Source organism: Triticum urartu, chromosome 1A (assembly GCF_056163025.1).
Source record: "Triticum urartu cultivar PI428250 chromosome 1A, HENAU_Tu73, whole genome shotgun sequence".
Classification (NCBI taxonomy): domain Eukaryota; kingdom Viridiplantae; phylum Streptophyta; class Magnoliopsida; order Poales; family Poaceae; genus Triticum; species Triticum urartu.
The window spans coordinates 489,231,651-489,238,172 of NC_141873.1; positions in this window are offsets into that span (position 1 = coordinate 489,231,651).

Genomic DNA, 6,522 nt, shown 5'->3' on the forward strand with positions numbered 1-6,522 from the left:
GTCGCCATCGTCATCATCAACCATCCTCCATCACCAATTTCATGATGTTCACCGCCGTGCGTGAGTAATTCCATCGTAGGCTTGCTGGATGGTGATGGGTTGGATGGATTTATCATGTAATCGAGTTAGTTTTGTTAGGGTTTGATCCCTAGTATCCACTATGTTTTGAGATTGATGCTGCTATGACTTTGCTATGCTTAATGCTTGTCACTAGGGCCCGAGTGCCATGATTTCAGATCTGAACCTATTATGTTTTCATCAATATATGAGAGTTCTTGATCCTATCTTGCAAGTCTATAGTCACCTATTATGTGTTATGATCCGTTAACCCCGAAGTGACAATAATCGGGATACTTACTGATGACCCACAAGTATAGGGGATCTATCGTAGTCCTTTCGATAAGTAAGAGTATCGAACCCAATGAGGAGCAGAAGGAAATGATAAGCGGTTTTCCGCAAGGTATTCTCTGCAAGTACTGAAATAAGTGGCAACAGATAGTTTTGTGATAAGATAATTTGTAACGAGCAACAAGTAACAAAAGTAAATAAAGTGCAGCAAGGTGGCCCAATCCTTTTTGTAGCAAAGGACAAGCATGGACAAACTCTTATATAAGAAAAAGCGCTCCCGAGGACACATGGGAATATCGTCAAGCTAGTTTTCATCACGTTCATATGATCCGCGTTCGGTACTTTGATAATTTGGCATGTGGGTGGACCGATGCTTGGGTTCTGTTCTTACTTGAACAAGCATCCCACTTATGATTAACCTCTATTGCAAGCATCCGCAACTACAACAAAAGTATCAAAGTAAACCTAACCATAGCATGAAACATATGGATCCAAATCAGCCCCTTACGAAGCAACGTATAAACTAGGGTTTAAGCTTCTGTCACTCTAGCAACACATCATCTACTTATTACTTCCCAATGCCTTCCTCTAGGCCCAAATAATGGTGAAGTGTTATGTAGTCGACGTTCACATAACACCACTAGAGGCTAGACAACATACATCTCATCAAAATATCGAACGAATACCAAATTGACATGACTACTAATAGCAAGACTTCTCCCTTGTCCCCAGGAAGAAACGTAATTACTCACAAAGCATATTCATGTTCATAATCAGAGGGGTAATAATATGCATAAAAGATCTGAACATATGTTCTTCCACCAATTAAACCAACTAGCATCAACTACAAGGAGTAATTAACACTACTAGCAACAATCCCGGACTTGGAGACAAGAATTGGATACAAGAGATGAACTAGGGTTTTGAGATGAGATGGTGCTAATGAAGATGTTGATGGAGATTACCCTCTCGCGATGAGAGGAGCGTTGGTGATGACGATGGCGATGATTTCCCCCTCCGGAAGAGAAGTTTCCCCAGCAGAACAGCTTTGTCGGAGCCCCAGATTGGTTCCGTCAAGGTTCCACCTTGTGGCGGCGGAGTTTCGTCCCGAAAGGTTGCTTCTTGTTTTTTTCTCGACGAAAGACTTCATATAGGAGAAGATGGTCATCGGAGAGCCACCAGGGGGCCCACGAGGTAGGGGGGCGCGCCCTAGGGGGGCGCCCCCACCCTCGTGGACAGGATGTGGGGCCCCTGGTCTTCATCTTTGGCGAGGGTTTTTCATTATTTATTATAAGGTATTCCGTGGAGTTTGAGGACTTTTGGAGTTGTGCAGAATAGGTCTATAATATTTGCTCATTTTCTAGCCCAGAATTCCATTTGCTGGCATTCTCCCTCCTTATGTAAACCTTGTAAAATAAGGGAGAATAGCCATAAGTATTGTGACATAATGTGAAATAACTGCCCATGATGGGACGTGGAGTAACAGGTCACGAGCACATATGTGCCTGATATCTTCTCCGTTCGTTAATGCATGGGGATGTGGGCCAATAGTTTATACGGTGCGTTAAAGGGCTGGCGGTAAAAGAGAACTGTAGTGAAATACGTATGGGTCAGAGGCCATTCATGGGTCAGGCTAGCGGCGCGGGTGGATGGGTTTCTGGATGACCGTCACCGCCGATGAGGTGAGCCGTGGATCATCTTTCTCTATTTCTGTCTGATCCGTGGCTCGGAAAAGTGCTTTCGGTCAAAGGGCGAGTCTGTTCTTCCCCAAACGCGCCCGCCATTTTTGAACTTCAAAATCAAGGGAGTGAGGGAGTGGAGGCCGACGGTGATGGAATTCCTCAAGCAACCAATTAGGAGGTATGTCGATCCGATGCTATTAATCAACCTTATGCATTTTCCAGTGTCAAGTTCCAGCAGTTAAGCTTTTGTGATTTGTCCCTCCCAGATCCACTCTGATTGAGGAGGTTGGGGAGAGTCTAGTGCCGGAAGGGACGCCGACACATGGCACCAGGTGGACAATGGTCGAGGTGGCGCTAAACGAGGCCACGGGTGTGACCGTCAAAAGGGTGGATCTGCGGCGTGGCTGCAACAGCAGCAGTGAGAAGGGGCAGCTCGCCTCCCACTTATGAGCTGTCGACGGGGAAGATGAATCCCCAGGCTCCTGGTTGGAACCAGGGGCAGAGCCAGAAAATTTGGCCATTGGGTTCACTCATTCACTCTTTATGAGAACTTGATACTCCCTCCGTCCTATAATGTAAGATGTTTTTTGACACTACACATTATGAGGCGGGGAAGAACTAATATATGAGATAAATGGCTAATTGCAACAAAAAGTATAGTACCCATAAACAACATAATGGAAAGAAATATACTCTGTTGCATCCAAAACTGAAGAGTGCAAGACATACCTACGCCTAATGGGTGACCTTGATATGCCTTATTAGATATCTGGATCTGATGACCGAGTTCTCTTCAAATGATACCGTTCGATAGCTGAGATACATCACAAAGTCCATGGCGAAACACTAGGGCAAAAAAATAAATCACACTAGGCAATTAGGCTAGATAGAACATATACTATAATAAAGGGAAGATGTGGCAAGGTAATCACCACAATTTTTGAGCTACAGTTGTCGTTGTGGATCCGGAGCGGCCTGCTTGCCACGGTGTGCGGTGGCCGAGGCACCGAGCAACACGAATAGAAGAGAGTCGAGCAGGAGAGATGCGACTTGGAAAACGAACGAATGAGGGGCGAGGTGTTCTGCTGCGTGCGTTTTCTGTTAGGCTAATCAGGGTTTAGGTCTGGGAATGGACTCATTGACATTTGCTTATGGGCTTTTAGGCCCTTTATTTAGCTATATCCACGTGAGGCCCTTTATTTGATGGGGTTAGCGATCACCTTTTACTGGGTTCATTTTTTTAGAAAAGGAGGATGACCCCCGGCCTCTGCATCTAGGTGATGCATACGGCCACTTTATTAATTATTCTCACAAGACCTTACAAAGTAATACAACAGTAAGACTAAAGCCGCCGTCTAAGCACCTCTATCCAACTGATGAAGGGGCGCAGATAGCCTGGGCCTAATACCAAACAGACATCGCAGCCAAACCTAACATCTAAGACCTGAGAACCCATCCAGGACGCCTGCTGGGCATGGGTCTCACCGGTCCGGCGTGCACTCAGATGCCGCCGCCGCCAACTACCACTGCTCCATCTTTAGAACCGTACTGATGCATCAACCTTGCTCGGTCTAGCTATCGTCGATGCCACCACGGTGCCAAACGGCACCTCCTCCCTGCGCGCAAACAGCTGAGCACGTTGCGGTCGCCACTGATACACCTCAGCGCCATGCTGCCAGGTATCACCAGCCGACATAGCTTGAAGTCCTTGGAAGATCTGTCGTGCGTAGCACCTGCCGACCAGGCATGACAAAGCGTAGCACCTGTCGGTCAGGCATGACTTGACATCACCACCGAAGCTCCATGCAACACGAAGCCGCTCCACCTCCTGCCTCTGACATCCAGCGCTGATCCGCAAACGATGCTCCCAAGAGAGAAACGACACCGCAGTGCCGCCATCGTCCGATCTGGAACACCAGATCCTAGGGTTTCCCCCGGAGCAGCACGAGTGGGTCGACAATAGTTACACGACAATGCCTTCATCAAGGTAACGGCGAGAACGCCGCCATCGCGTGTTGTCGGCTCGGTTTTCACCGGCAATCATGTCTCCCCAACTTGCCGCCGGGACAAGATGATGGATCTCGAGATCTGATCACCAAGCCTCTGGTCGGCCATCTCGGGAAGAAGATGACCACCACGTCCACCAGTGTCACCATGTCAGGCACACGTCGCCGCCGGCACCCCCATGGTGCCTAGAGGCCGACAAGCCCCGACGAAACCCCTGCTTCGCCAGCCGCCATGGCCCAGACCCCGGCACCACCAGATCCAGATCGGATCGGGGGCCAGGTCCCCAAGCCGCAACCGCCGTGGAGGCAGCACCACTGGACGGTGCCTAGCCCTCCAGCCCGCTACCGAGTCATTGCCGGAGCTCCACCGCGCCACGCCGCCAAGCCGCCGCCGGGATACCTCGCTCCGCCGCCAGAGAAGCCACAGCCGCCGCGCGTTGGAGAGGCCTGAAGCCGCAGCTGCACCGCCGCCAGGCAGGGGTGCCGCCACCCAGCACACCCTCTGCCGCACCGCTGGGCCCCGCCCAGCCCAGCGCCGTCTCGCGCCGCGCCGTCCCGCGTCGGACGCCAACCGCGAGGAGAGGGGCAAGATCCCCGCCGCCACCAACGCCGGCCGGTCTTTGCCTGGCGGCGCTGTGCGGTGGCGGCGGGGGGAGAGAGATCGACGAGGGAGGACGAGGGGCGGCGGCTAGGGTTTCCCTCGAGGACGCTCGCGGGAACGGCTCGGGGGTCCGAGGGAGTCTCAATTGGTATCTAAATAAGTACCTACACGCTCGTACCGGCCAAATTCCATTGGGTTCACTTGAACCCAATGCTTATATGTTGGCTCCGCCACTGGTTGGAACAAGAGGTCAGTGTCTCGGCGATAACATTAAATTCAGCATTCATAGGAAGATTTTCAGTACTATATTTCCATGCTTTGTAAGGTCAGTTTGGTTGAATTTCCGGTGAAGTACTCCATGGTGCGAGACGAATTGGTGTGCAAACTATCTGTTATGAATTGAAGTTAAACTCAGCATTGCCATGAAGATTTACAGTACTATATTTTCATGTTTTCTAAGGTCATACCGTTTGGTTGAATTTCTGCCGGGAGTACTCCATGGTGTGACAGGAATTAGCGTGCAAACTGACTGTTCTGAATTGAAGTTAAATTCAACATTGCTATGAAGATTTACAGTACTATGTTTTCATGCTTTGTAAGGTCATACAGTTTGGTTGAATTTTTGTTGGGAGTACACCATGGTTTGACAAGAATTAGTGTGCAAACTGTCTGTTTTAAACGGCTAATTTTCTCGCAGTTCAGTAGTTTCATGTGCAACTTGATATTCAGTGGGTTAAATTGTTTGACACAATCATAGTAACTGCATTTAGGTTGAGGATTGGAGCCTCTGCCCGAAGCTTGACACCTTGCCCAACCCGCATAAGCGCTTTTGAGAAGGTCGTGAGTGTGTACGTAGAAAATCCAATTGAAGATGAGCCGTGGCTCGTAATTTGGATGGACTAAGAGGTGCGTTCCATAGTTGAACGAGCCCGATGCATTACAGTTAAGTTGCAGAAACCATAGAATGCCTGATAGTGTTGTTAGCTTTGCATCACTCGCTCTGGCAAAATTCAAAAGTGTACTCAGTGTCTTGCTAGTGTTTCTGTGTTGAAATCATATGAACCGCCAGTTCTCTGCTGGAGTAAATAATAAGACAAACAGTGGGTAGGGGATAAAACATAATCCCAGGATATGGGAAAAACATGGAATAAAATAGGGGTCGTGGTATTAACCTAATCCACCTGCAATAAGAACCTGTATTGATTTTGTGGCAACACACTCTCATTGCTTGGCTGACCACGTGTAAACTAGTTCCATGATTTACCGCAGAGCAATACAATTGGGATTGTTAGGTAAACAAGAACGAATGTATCACTAGATGAAGAAATGACCTTGTCGTATGGTAGTTTAATTTTGTCTGAGACTACTCCTGTTGAGAAAGTAAAATTATTGGATGCTTAATAATGTACTTCCTCCGTCCCAAAATAAGTGTCTTAAATTTGTAATTGCTTTATTACAAAATTGTACTAAGCTTAAGACAGTTATTTTAGGACGGAGGGAGTATGGACTCTGTAGTTTAATTTTATCTGAATCACTTAGTGCTGAGAGCTGGTAATATTTGCAGGGTGAGTATAGATGCAGCGTCGCCTTGCAGGGCGTCTGTGGGCTTGGCTAGTGACTGCCTTCGAGGAAGTGGTGAAGGGTTTTACAGAGAACCCTCAAAAATGTGATTGCGCCGACACTAGGGACAAGTTTGGACTCACTCGGGGAGGCGGATGATTTTTACAACTTGTATTCTTGGGAAGAAATATTTCAGAATAAGATATGGGCAGAGCGGGCTGAATGTTGAGAGAATGAAATGCATGCAGAAAATTGTGTGTGGCTGCTCGGTAAGCACTAATTAGTCCAGTGACAAGTTTTGTTAGCAGTTGATGCTTTGTTTTCC